Below are 14,422 nucleotides of genomic sequence, written 5' to 3' on the forward strand. Positions count from 1 at the left end.
AAATATTTTTCAATTTAGTTTTTCATAAATTTAGTTTCATAGTAATATGTGATCTAGGTTATATAGGTCAGATCCTAAAAAGTTGTTGAAATCACTTGTAAGCAGTTTATATGTTGATTCTTTAGGATTATTATACATAGGATTATGCTATCTAAAAATAAAGGCAGTTTTATTTCTATCTTTCCAATCTGTATGCTTTTTAGATTTTTTTCTTGCTATTTGGCTCTGGCTGTGACCTCCAGTTAAAAAGTTGAATAGAAATGGTAAGAGTGGACATTTTTGCCTAATTTCTTATCAGAGGGAAAAAACATTCATTGACCATTATGATGATGGCTGTAGGTTTTCAATAGATGCTCGATATAAAGTGGAGGAAATTCTCTTCTTTTGCTGAGAGTTTCTTTGACAAAATAATATTAAATTTTGGTAAATGCTTTTTTTGCATCTGTTTATATAAACATGATTTGTTTTCTTTGGTTAATATGGTGAATTATAGTGACTGATTTTCATCATTAAACCAAATTCATGGTCCTGCAATAAATCCCAATGAGTCATGATGTATTATCCCTTTACATGTCACCAGTTTAGATTTACTATTTTTCTTTCTTAAATATATAATTGTTTTATTTCAAAAAGCTTTTGGAGTACATGTCACTTTTGGTTGCATGAATGAATAGTATAGTGGTGAAGTCTAAGATTTTAGTGCACCCATTTTGAGTGCACCTGAGTAGATTAATATTTTGTTAAGTATTTTTGTATCTAATAGTCAACAATACTATCCTGTGCACTTAAACATTTTATAATGTAGATCTCGTGTGAAGTGTTCTTGCCACACACACAGAAGAAAGGGACATGAGGAAACTTTTAAAGGTGAGAGACATGTCTATTTCCTTGATTATGGCATTGGTTCACGAGTGTATGTATATGTCCAAGCTCATCAGATTGTATATGTTAAATATGTACAGTGTTTTCTATATCAATTATACTTCAATAGAGCTTTTTCTATTTAAAAAAGTATGTTTGTTTTTATATTTATGAGGGATATCAGTCTATGGTAATTTTCTCGTAATATCTTTATCTGGTTTGGGTATCATGGTTATGATGACCTTCCATAATGAGTTGGAGCATATTTCTTTCTGAAACAGTTCATGTAGGGTTTCCATAATTCCTTCCCTACATCATGTTGGATAGAACTTCACCAGTGAAATCATTTTGGGCTATAGTTTACTTTTTGGAAAGGTTTTATTATAAATTTCAAATATAATGTGTATTAGTCTGTTTTCATGCTGCCAATAAAGACATACCTGAGACTGGGAAGAAAAATAGGTTTAATGGACGCACAGTTCCACATGGCTGGTGAGGCTTCACAATCATGGCAGAAGGTGAAAAGCTCTTCTTACATGGCAATGGCAAGAGAGAATGAGAGAGAGATAGAAGCAGAAAACTCTTATAAAACTATCAGACCTGACTGAGATTTATTTACCACCTCGAGAACAGTATGGGGGAAGCCATCCCATCATTCAATTATCTCCCACTAGGTCCCTCCCAAAACACATGGGAATTATGGGAGCTACAGTTCAAGATGAGATTTGGATGCAGACACAGAGCCGAATCATATCATTCCACCCCTGGCCCCTAGCAAATCTCATATCCTCAGATTTCAAAATCATGCCTTCCCAACAGTCTCCCAAACTCTTAACTCATTTCAGCATCACCTCAAAAGTCCACAGTCCCAAGTCTTATCTGAGACGAGGCAAGTCCCTTCCACCTATGTGCCGGTAAAACCAAAAGCAAATTAGTTACTTCCTAGATACAATGAGGGTACAGGCATTGGGAAAATGCAGCCATTCCAAATGGGAGAAATTGCCAAAACAAAGGGACTACAAGCCCCATGCTAGTCAGAAATTCAGTGGGGCAGTCAAATCTTAAAGCTCCGAAATGATCCCCTTTGACTCCTTTGATTGTCTCTCATCCAAGTCACACTGATGGAAGATGGGGGTTCCCATGATCTTGGGCAGCTCTGCCCCTGTGGCTTTGCAGGGTACAGCCTCCCTCCTGGCTGTTTTCACGGGCTGGTGTTGGGTGTCTGTGGCTTTTCCAGGCACACAGTGCAAACTGTCAGTGGATCTACCATTCTGGGGTCTGGAGGACAGTAGCCCTCTTCTCATATCTCCACTAGGCAGTGCCCCAGTGGGGACTCTGTGTGGGGGCCCTGACCCCACCTTTCCCTTCCGCGCTGCCCTAGCAGAGGTTCTCCATGGGTGCCCTGCCCGTGCACCAAACTTTTGCCTGGACATCCAGGCGCTTCCATACATCCTCTGAAATCTAGGCAGAGGTTCCCAAACCTTAGTTCCTGACTTCTGTGCACTGGCAAGCTCACCGCCACATGGAAGCTGCCAAGGCTTGGGGCTTGCACCTTCGAAGCCATGGCCTGAGCTGTACCTTGGCCCCTTTTAGTCACAGCTGGAGCAGATAGAACACAGGTCACCAAATCCCCCTAGACTTCACACAGCAGAGGGACCCTGGGCTCTGCCCACAAACCATTTTTTTTTTTTTCCAAGGCCTTCCAGTCTGTGATGGAATGGGCTGCTGCAAATGTCTTTGACATGCCCTGGAGACGTTTTCCCCATAGTTTTGGTGATTAATATTCAACTCCTTGTTACTTATGCAAATTTCTGCAGCCAGTGTGAATTTCTCCTCAGAAGATGGGATTTTCTTTTCTATTGCATTGTCAGGCTGCAAATTTTCCAAACTTTTATGCTCTGCTTCCCTTTTAAAACTGAGTGCCTTTAACAGCACCCAAGTGAACCCTTAAATGCTTTGCTGCCTAGAAATTTCTTCCACCAGATACCCTATATCATCTCTCTCAAGTTCAAAGTTCCACAAATTTCTAGGTCAGAAGCAAAATGCCACCAGTTTCTTTGCTAAAATATAACAAGAATCGCCTTTGCTCCAGTTCCCAAGCAGTTCCTCATCTTCATCTGAGACCACCTTAGCCTAGATTTCATCATCCATATCATTATCAGCATTTTGGTCAAAGCCATTCAGCAAGTCCCTAGGGAGTTCCAAACTTCCCACATTTACCTGTCTTCTTTTGAGCCCTTCAAACTGTTCCAATCTCTGCCTGTTACCTAGTTTCAAAGTCATTTTCACATTTTCAGGTATCTTTTCAGCAGTGCTGCACTCTACTGGTACCAATTTACTGTATTAGTCCATTTTCATGCTGCTAATAAAGACATACCTGAGACTGGGTAATTTATGCAGGATAGAGGTTTAATGAACTCAGTTCCACATGGCTGGGGAGGCATCACAATTGTGGTAGAAGGCAAAAAGGAACAAGTCATGTCTTACATGGATGGCAGCAGGCAAAGAGCACCTGCACAGGGAAACTCCTCCTTATAAAATCATCAGATCTTGTGAGACTTATTCTCTGTCTTGAGAACAGTACAGGGAAAACCGCCCCATGATTCAACTACCTCACACCAGGTCCCTCCCACAACACATGGGAATTATGGGAGCTACAATCCAAAATGAAATTTGGATGGGAACACAGAGCCAAATCATATCATGATATTTCAAGTAAATATAGAATTACTGTTCAGATTTTCTATTTCTTCTTACATCAGTTTTAGTGATTTGCACCTATTAAGGAATGTATCTATTTTGTTTAGGTTGTCAAATTTATTGGCAAAAAGTTATTCAAAATAGTTTTTATTATCCTTAAATGTCTATAGGATCTTTAATGATACCCCCTTTTCCTGATATTGGTAATTTGTGTCTCCTCAATTTTTTTAACGTCATTCAAACTAGAGGCTTGTCAATTTTGTTGTTTCTTTCAAAGAATCAGATTTTGGCTTTACTACTTTTTATTTTATTGTTTTTTAAATTTTTTATATCTTTAATTTCTATTTGAATATTTAAAATTTCTTTCCTTCTACTTATGTTGGGATTACTTCACTCATCATTTTATTATAGCTTCTTACGGTGAAAGTTTAGATTGACTGTAAACCTTTTTTCTTTCCTAAGTATTAAAGCACTAAATTTTCCTCTAAGTAGAGCCTTAGGTGTATCACACAAATTTGAAAATTGAAAAATTTTTATTCAATGAAAAACTTGAAATATTTCTTTTGTGTTTCCTTATCTTACCTACATGTTATTTTTAAGTACGTTGTTAATACTCAATTTTTGAGCTTTTGCTCGAAATAGCAATATCTTATTGCTGATAATAATATTATTATTTTTACTAGAAATTTCTAGCAAAATTTTTTTTGCTAGATATAACAATATCTTATTGTTATTAATTTCTCATTAATTTATTTACAGCCAGAGAACATAATCTGCATGATTTCAATACTTTTTAACTTACTGAAACTTGTTTTTTATTGTAGCATATGGTGTATTTATACTTGTGAATATTCTATATTCACTTGAAAACAATGGTATTCTGCCTTTCTTAGGTGGGGTGCTCTGTAAAGGTTAATTAAGTGAAGTTTGTTTATAGCATTTTTCTTTATACTTATCATTTGCTGTTTATTTGTTCTATCGATTTCTAAGAGATAAATGTTGAAATCTCCAACTACAATTGTGGCTATTTCTATTTCATCTTTTATGTCTTCTATTAATTATCTATTGCTTAGTAAATAATTGCTACCAAGTTTAGCAGCTTAAAAAATTTAACACTTATCACAGAGTTACTGTGATCAAGAATTCAGAAATAATTTACTCAGGTAGTTCTGACTCGGGGTCTCTCATGAGGTTGCAGTGAAGATGTTAGCCAGGGTTATAGTCATCTGAAGGCTAGAATGGGGCTAGAGGATCCACGTCTAAGATGGCCATTGGCAGGAGGCTTTAGCTTCTTGCCACATGTGCTTCACCATAGGGGTCCCTGAGTGTCCTTATGATGTGGCAGTTGGCTTACTACAGCAAGTGATATTGGAGACAAAGAGGGCATGGAGAAATCCATAATGCCATTTGTGACTTAGTCACAGAAGTCACACACACCTCTTCCATCAAGTTCTGTTTACTGTAAGTAGATAAATAAGTACAGATCACACTCCCAAGAGACAAGAAATTAGGTTACACCTTACAAAGGAGGAGTATCAGAAAACATGTGAGTATATTTTAAAACCACCACAATCTTATAAGATTTGTCTTCATTTTAAGACTAAGAGTTCTTCATCATAATATTTCTACTCATGATGAAGCTCTATTATCAGTGTCTACACATTACTATTGTTATATCTTCCTCAAAATCTAATCTTTTATCACAATTAAATATCTCTCTTTATCTCTGGTAATATTTTTTCTGCCAAAATCCATGTACATGATATTCATATACCACTCTATATATTTGATAATTAATCTTTACTTTGCATATTTTTCTCATCCTCTATCTTTATGTATAAAGGTTGTCTCCTAGTCAGCCGATAATTGAGTCTTGCTTTTTCAAACAGGCTGATAATTTTTGCCTTCTTCCTGGAGTGTTTAGCACTGTCCAATGCAGTATCCACTAGCCTCACATGATTAGCTAAATTTAAATAAGTTCAAATAAAATAAAACTAATAATTCAAGTTTTCAGTCACCTAGTCATTTTACATATTCAAAAGTCACATGTGGACAGTATTTGCGAACACAGCACATTTTCCTTGTCACTGAAAGTTTTATCACACAGTGCCGGCTTATTATCTGTAGAAGGAAAAATGGCATAAGAGAAATCAACCCTGCTGTCTAATCCCAAAACACAATTATTTTCTGTTTGATTTCTGTAGCTCTACCTAGAAAAAAAAAAAAAAACCAGTGTTTAAGGGTTAAATTTCTAAAATATAGAAAAAAATTAATAGAAACAAAAAAATCCCTATGGAGAATAGAAATAAAAGAATTTAATATGTGGGAAAAAATAAGTTGGAAACATCTTTGAAGAAAGGATACACATAATCTGGATTAACTCATGTTGGTTTTTTCCCCTCTAAAACTACTCAATTTTTCTAAATACAGAATTTAATACAGAAATATGAATTTAAGATTTTGATCTAATATCATATATTCAATTCTACTCAAAACTTCATTTAAAGTAGATTCAAAGTAGTTCTATCTTTTTTTTATAAGCTAAGGAAAGTAGTATCTATCTTGTACTTAAGGAGGCAGCGATGGATTTTTAAATGAGATTTATCATGACTAGATCTCTATTTTGGTAACCAGTTCTATCAGTGCAGAGGGCTGTTTGGAAGAAAATGACTAAGACAGGTGGAAGCAAATAAAACTAATAAGAGGGCATTGCGTCATTCATTCTTTCATTCATTCATTCTCATATAATTACATAGTGCCTGCTACATGCAAAAAACTAGACGCTGTCATTACTACAGAAAACAAAATAGACAAGGCCTACTGTCACAGCACTTACATTCTACTGGATAAATAAATAATAAATTAGTAAAAAGTTTTAAATGAGTCATTAGAAACTGTTAGAACATTTATAAAGGAAAGAAATGAGGTGATACAACAGTAACTATAAGGTGAAGTCTTCTTTAATAGGGTGGCAGGAAACCCTCTCACAGGAGGTGACATTTAAGCTGAGATCTGACAGCCGACAGCACTCCAATGAATGCAGTGTTAGTGGAGAGGAGAGAAAATATTTTGGAGATGTTTGGAACAGTGAATTCACAAGACTTCCTAACCAACCGGATATGGGGATTTAAGGATTATTCTAAAGTTTCTGGCTGGAGCAACTGGCCGTCTGGCAGTGTTAATAACTGAGATAGGACATAGAGAAAGACTGCCAGGTATGAGTTAGATGTGTTGAAGTAATTGTCATTGGAGATGTCCAGATGGTTATTTTTAGTTCTTATGCAAGCATTTCATAGTCATTCAGGGACAGAGCACACAGTCAAGGGAATAGATTTCTCTATGAAGTTGAGCAATGAATGTGGAGGAAATAATTCAAAAACATAGCTAGCCTAGACACAAAATAATTTAGTGTATGCTCATTTGCATCATAAATTAATGAGGAGAAAACAGAAGTATCAACTGTAATGGCTTAGACAATTGGGTGAACAACTGGAAAAATAAAATTGAGTTAGATCTTCACTAAATGCCATACATAAAATTCCAAATAAATTGAGTAATTAAATGTGAGAAATGTCAAATTATTTAAAACAATGATAATGAGTATGGCAAGGAAGATAGATACACAGTTATTATAGAAATAAAAAACAATTGTGTTATATACCAAACACAATCAATTAGAAAATGAGAATCTATTCATACTAGTTTTGAAAAATTCTATCTAGTAATAAATATAACAAGAAATGCATAAGGCAAAGATATAAAGCAATATTTTGAAAACATCCAGATAACATAAAAGGTGACCTAAATAAATAAAAGATTATTCAATACTTTTAGATAACAATATTCAAAATATAAAGAGTCCCTCCAAATTAATTTGTAAATCTAATTCAATCCTATAAGGAAATTTTTTTCTTTTTTTCTAGTCCTTCTTTTGGGAAACCAACTATTGTTTGATTTTTTGGTAGAAGGAGGGGTCTTGTCATCCAATACAGAAAACAAATCAGTTTCCAAGAAACTGATAAGGGAAACAGTGTTAAACATTGCCAATCAGAAGCTCCTGCCCAAACAGGCCTCCTAACCTACATCTGATAGTATAAAGAAGCAGAGATAAGTTCAAATTTATTATAGTGGCAATGGTGGTGATGCTTCGTCAGTAGTATCAACACCAGACCTCATTTCAGTTCATTCAACTGATATTAATTGAGGGTCTCCTATGTGCCCAGCATTGTTCTAGGTGCTGGGGATACAGCTATCAACAAAACAAAGACCTCTGATTCTCTATAACCTGAAAGCTTTTATTATGGGGAAAGAGGGAAGATACAAATAATAATTATAATAATTAAGTAAATTATACATTAGGTAATAATAAATGAAAAAGTCAAAGAGATTTGTGGGGGCGAGCAGTGCCTGGAGTAGGTGACTGACATAGGCTTCAGTGAAAGCATGACATTGCAGAAAAATTTGTCTTAACCATGGTGCTATAGAAAACAGACCCTAAAGGAAATACATTTGTGCTAACATTTTATTATGAAGTACAATCCCAGAGAAGCAGGAATGCTGGAAAAATGAAGTAAAACAGGGAATTAGATAGAAGACAATAAAGGAAAATATTGTTGAGCTGGACACAGATTTATAGCAAGCCAATTGCTTAGCCATGCAAGACATTTCCAGAAACTGCATGAAGCTACTCTGCCTCCAAAAGGAGGAAAAGGGAAAAATAATTTGTCCACTGACTCCATCACCCTTTTGTCAAAGTTCACTATTTAGGAATTAGCCCCCCACACTTCTGAGTTGCACATGTTTGGGTGCTTAGTAAAATGAAGAGCGAAGAGCTGCTGCCCATGTCTTGAAACTTAGTGGCAACACAGGAACCCTAAAAAAGAAGCAAAAGAAAGTTTGTGCTCATATGTTAAAGAGGGACCAGGAACACCAGCAAGAGCAGGCCAATCAGTCTAAAGTAGAAGAAGCTGTTATAGCAGCAACCTAGCTTGAGGCCTATGGAAACAGAGCAGGTTGTCCTTGGGTACTCTGTGTGGAAAGCAGGATATGTGCATAGAGCTGAGGTGGTGTGTAAGTTAAAGCCAATGCAAACTTTAAGACATTGAAGGATGAAGAAAGGGGTCGGCAAAGTCATAAGAGAGGCCAGCGAGAATGGGGACAGATCGTGTTAGCCATTATGAACACACTGGTTTTACACTGAGTGAAAACAGTAGCTATTGCTATTTTACTTTTTTTTTTTTTTTTCGCCCAAGCTGGAGTGCAGTGCCGTGATCTCGGCTCACTGCAACCTCTGCCTCCAGGGATCAAGCGATTCTCCTGCCTCAGCCTCTTGAGTAGCTGGGATTACAGACGTTCACGACCATGCCTGGCTAATTTTTGTATTTTTAGTAGAGACAGGGTTTCACCATGTTGGTCAGGCTGGTTTCAAACTCCTGACCTCATGATCTGCCTGCCCCGGCCTCCCAAAGTGTATCTTATATTTTTAAAAGATACCTCTGGATGCTGTGTTGAAATAGCTTGAAGTCAACAAGTACAGACAAAAGATGATCACTTAGCAGGCTATTGCAGAAATCTGTAACTGTGATGGTGTCTAGAACCAGAGGGTAGCTGAGGTGGAGAGAAGAGGTGGATACTAGGCATATTTTAAAAATAAACCCCACCAGATTTTCTTGCTTCACATTTTTCACAAAATCAAAATTCCAGCAGATTAAGAACTTAACTTAACTTAAAGCTAAGTTTTAAAGGCAGTGTTAAAAGTGTTAAAAATAAAATTATAAACACATTAGAAGAAAATATAGTAGAAGATAGGGAAGCCTTCTTAACACCTCAAAATTGAAAAGCCATAAGTAATATTAACATTACAATAAATAAAATGAACAGATAAGCAACAGACAGGTAGAAAGTATGTGTAACATATATGAGATAAAAGCTTAGTACTTCAAACATATATCACATTTTTAGAAATGAACAAGAGAAGGCAAATAATTCAATAGAAAAAAATTAGTAACATATATATTGAGGATATTCACAAAAGAGAAAATGGGAAGAGCAATACACATAGAAAAAGATGCTCACCCTTGCCAGTTAGTAAGAAAACACAAATTAAAACAATTAAATGCCAGTTTTCATCCATCAGGTTGGAAACAAAAAACAAGAAGTTGGAAATATTCAAGAGCTGGACAGAGCATAATATGGGATGCTCATGTACTGTCTATGGAAATGCAAAATTTCTAAACACATTGAGGAGTGCAGATTGACAAAATATGCTTAAATGTAAAATACCTAAAATCTCAACCCAGCAAGCTCATTTCATGTCTATTATTGGGAAATATTCTCATATAACTAAAAAAAGCTATGATCTGAGTGTTCTCTCCAAAAAGAAAATAATAATAATAATAATTTTAAGAAGCTATGCACAGTGTTCTTTGTACTAGTGAAAAATGAGAAGTCTCCTAAATTTCTACCAACAGAGGGGCTGATAAACCTATGAAGCATATATACCGCATACAAGAATAAAGTATATTTTTAGGTCCTAACATGGAAAGATATATAATATAAACGCTACCCAAAAAAAGAAGTTGACTGAAAAAACACAGGATAATACTCATGTGATAAAAGGGTATGATGATTGTCTGGGTAAAAGTTATCTGAGTTTCCACAGTTGTTAGATTAGACAGAAAAAGATAAAGTCATTATTAAGTCATTATAACATTAAAATAACTATCTTAATAGCTCAATTTTAAAATTAGTTCCCAAACTTCAGTGAAGCATATCCCTGCATGTCACTCTAAATTATTGGTCAGTCTCTTATTGATTATTAGAAATTATTTCTAATAGTACAGTAAAAAGTACAATATAAATCAACTACAATATGAAAATGAAAATTATGCAAAAAGTATAACGCTGCATGAAGTCATTGAAAGTGACCTTGGGAACTACATAAGGTACAAACCAGATCATTTGAAATTAGTCCAGTTAGCAATTAAAGAAGATAAAATGAAGAAGGATAGTAACAAGATGAATGCTTTAAAAGAGAACGATTTTAAGATCAAAGTGCTTAACAAACCAATCTTGCATACTTAAGTAAAACTGGACTGTTTAAGGACCTTGTTACAAAGGCCAAATGTGAAATAAATAATTTTATATCATGTTTTCACACAATATTATCAGAAAAATTTACAACAAAACACTCTCATTTCATTCTTTCAGTATGCCATAAATAGGAGCAGTTAAAATGATCTTTTATTTTCATAAGATAAATATTTGTTTTATATTTTTAGTCTCATTTTCAGGATAAAAAGCCAAGAAAAGCCTTTCCCCTCTATCTACTTTGAAACGTTGTGCCTTTTTACAAATTATACAAACCTACCCTCAAAATCATTTGGAAGTGTATTTGTTTACATTTCCTATACATGCATTTAATTTAGTGAATCATAAATTTTTTATTTTTAATTTTGTTTAGTCTTTCTGATTGAAAATGGCAAACATTAACTAAAAAGAATTAAAAATGTATTATTCTAATTCCCAAAAATAAAAAAATGTAAAAAAACTAAATGAAAGTTTAAATATGTTTTATAAGTTTATGCCTATACTTCTGATATTATTAAAGCTTAAAACTACACAAATGTGTACTTGTATGCATTTGTATGCACTTGTATGCCTAGACCTATAAAAATAAAATTATACTCATGCAACAGATTTTTTTAAAAAGCTAGAGATACAGACTATGTGCCAAATATTATTCTCAAAATTGATCAATACTAATTAAAACCCTAGAATTATTTATGAAATATGACAAGTTGATTCTTGTTAAAGAAAAAATTATTCTGACATTTGTTAAAAAGATAAGAACACTTTACTGATGACTGTTTGTGTGTGTCAAGGATGCTGCAATGGGGGAAAGAGATTGACCTCAATTCCGAATGCAAGAAGTACAAGTGGGGATAGCCAAGGAGTAGATTGTGAGGTCAGTGGATGAAAACTTACTAAAAGGATATATCAAGGGCAGGGAGATTCTTGCCAAACCAACTTAACAGGATTCTTGCTGAAGTTATGCCAGAGTGACCTGATATCAGGGGTGGGGGACTCACTCTTGGACTCAGCAGGATTCTTGCTAACACTGGACTCTGAAAGGACAAACATGGAAGTCCAGGGTCAAGGCCTTATCCAGAAGAGGGCTCCTAGAATCTAACTAAAGTTTGCTTAAGGAGAGGGTCTTAGTTACCTTAAAAAAGTTTTCTTAGGGGGGAAATAGGTTGCAAATAGTCAAAACAAAATTTCAATTAAAAAAAGAAGAACAACCAGGGAAGATATTAACACTTCAACAATTTGGAAATAAATCAATTCAATAGTGTATATTTAGATTTATAGGTAAAATCCTTATGAATTAGGGGAGGAAGGTTGACCCTATGATCATTAACTATATATCAATTGAGGAAAAAAATGAAACAGGTGACTATTGCATATCTTACAGAATAATAAATATCAAATAAATTCAAATTTTAACAATATAATAACATTTCAAAAGTCTACATGAAAATTATAAAAGAACATATTCACATATGAATAATATAGCGGTAGGAAAGTTCTTCCTAAACAAATCATAAAGTTCCAAACCACCAGAGAAAAATCAGCATAATTTTTCACATAAAAATGTTAAATTTTTTTCATGTGAAAATAACTCACATGTAATGTTAAGTTACAGGCCAAAGTCTGTGAGGAATTTTTTTCAACATATAATGGGTGCATGGTTTATATACATGTTTTTTAAGTTTCTGTGAACTACTAAGAAGAAAGCAAGCAACCCAGTGTAAAAGTAGGCAAAGAATATTAATAAATAATTCACAAGAACAAAGATTAAATTGGAAAAAAGACACAAAAATTTTTCAACTAATTATCTTAGATAAGATATTGTTTTAATTATGAAGTATCTATTTTTACTCTGATGGGTGAAATAAATTGAACAAACAAAATCTAAAAGTTAATCCTACCTAGTGCTGATGAACATACAGAAAAAATATTCTCAAACCCTGTTGTTGTAAATTATTATCATTGTTTTGGGGAACAATTTGGTAGAATCCTCAACATTTAAAACATAAATTTCCTTTGTTCTAATTATTCCTCTTGTAGAAACATATGATTCATAAACACAGTCTGTTTTACCTCAGCCCGTATTTCTCTAATGTGAATTATGAGTACTTGATTCATAAATAAGATAATGGGTGCAAATATCACATAGAATCTGTGTAGGTTAATACATGGTTTTTTTTTTCCAGGCAAAGGAAATACAGAAAGCATGAACAGAAATACAACCTCCAGTATAAAAGGAAAAAGCCTACAGCTGGACTGATTCAATACTATTAGGACTCCATTAAGAAGCAGCTCCTGCAGCCAACTTCCCATACGACCTGCCCTCAGCCTCACATAGCCCTCATCTCACAAAGGTTTCATTGCCCATGTTAAGGGCCTCCATCCAGCTCACAGCTCTTCTTCAACTGCACTCTTTCAGCACCTACTCTTCAGCATTCCCATTTAGTGATTTTGTACACTTTTTATATCCACTGTGACAGCCTCCAAACACAAGAACTCTTTTGCCTGGGCAGCCCACATTGACTCCCCAAGTACCATATTCTGTTTTGGTTGGTGCTCTAGTTTCAAAGACACACAGGTATTGAGTGGTCTATCACAATCCTATTTTATGCCATGTCATCTTAATTGCACTAATTTGAAGAACATGAGGCTCTATTTTTAGGAGCTCAAAGAAAAAAGCGTGTACTTGCAAGCGATGTGTCTGCAATGGTAAATATTTGGAGACCTCGAGTCCATCAGTGGGGGAATTTTAAAAATTATGGTCTTTCCTTTCTATAGAATACTATGCCATTATCAAAAGGAAGTAGTTCCATAGGCATGAAAATTTCACCAAGATATACTAATTTTAAAAAGTTACTAAGCCAAGACAGTAGAATAGAAGCCTGTACTTGTAGAGGACTACGTGCTCACAAACAGGGTGTTCCCGATAAGTCCTGCTCTCGAAAACAAAGCAGGGCTTTCCCGATAAGTCCTGCTCTTGCAAACGAAGTCAGGGAAAGGTCAGAAAAACAACAATGTGTCTTGTGACTTGGTCAACAATGTGTCTTGTGACTTGGTAACATTCCACAAACGACTGTATAAAATAAAGCAGAGCGCGCCATTTGGGGCGGCCGCCATGTTTGTCTTGTCTTGTGTTGTCTTGTCTTGTGTTGTCTTGTGTGTTCATTCCTTTGTTTAGGAAACACGCGGACCCCAACATGTACTATCTGTCTCCCTCACTGGAACAGCAAATTTTCACAACTATCTGAACACAGGAAAGGACTGTCACAAGAACCAAAAATCAGGTGAGCAATCACAGTACCTGGTTTTAACTTCATATCATGTAAAGAGGGATTGAGGAAAGCAAGAGAGACAGTCTTGAATCACCCACACCACCCCTCCCAATCTGCCCCTGCAGAGGCAGTGCTGCACAGAGAGAGAGTCTGTGTTCTTTGGGGCAAGAGAGCACAGCAACTGGGAGACTTTATATTGAACTCAGTGCTGCCCTTTCACAGTAGAAAATAAAGCCATAGCAGGCTTAGCCAGTGCCTGTGCATGGAGAGAGCATTTGAACCAGCACTAGCCAGAGAGGAACGGTCCATTCCAGCCATCAGAAGAACTTGAGTTTCTTGGCACACTTTGGCAAACCTCTCCACTGCAGGGCAAAGTACTCTGTGGTTCTAGGTAAACATGAAAGGCAACCTAGGACACAAAGACAACTAGACAACTCCTAGTGCTGGGCTGGGCTTAGAGCCAGCAAAGTAGGGTGGCACACGACCTGGAAAGACACTAG

Source organism: Mandrillus leucophaeus, unplaced genomic scaffold, assembly GCF_000951045.1.
Source record: "Mandrillus leucophaeus isolate KB7577 unplaced genomic scaffold, Mleu.le_1.0 Scaffold682, whole genome shotgun sequence".
Taxonomy (NCBI): domain Eukaryota; kingdom Metazoa; phylum Chordata; class Mammalia; order Primates; family Cercopithecidae; genus Mandrillus; species Mandrillus leucophaeus.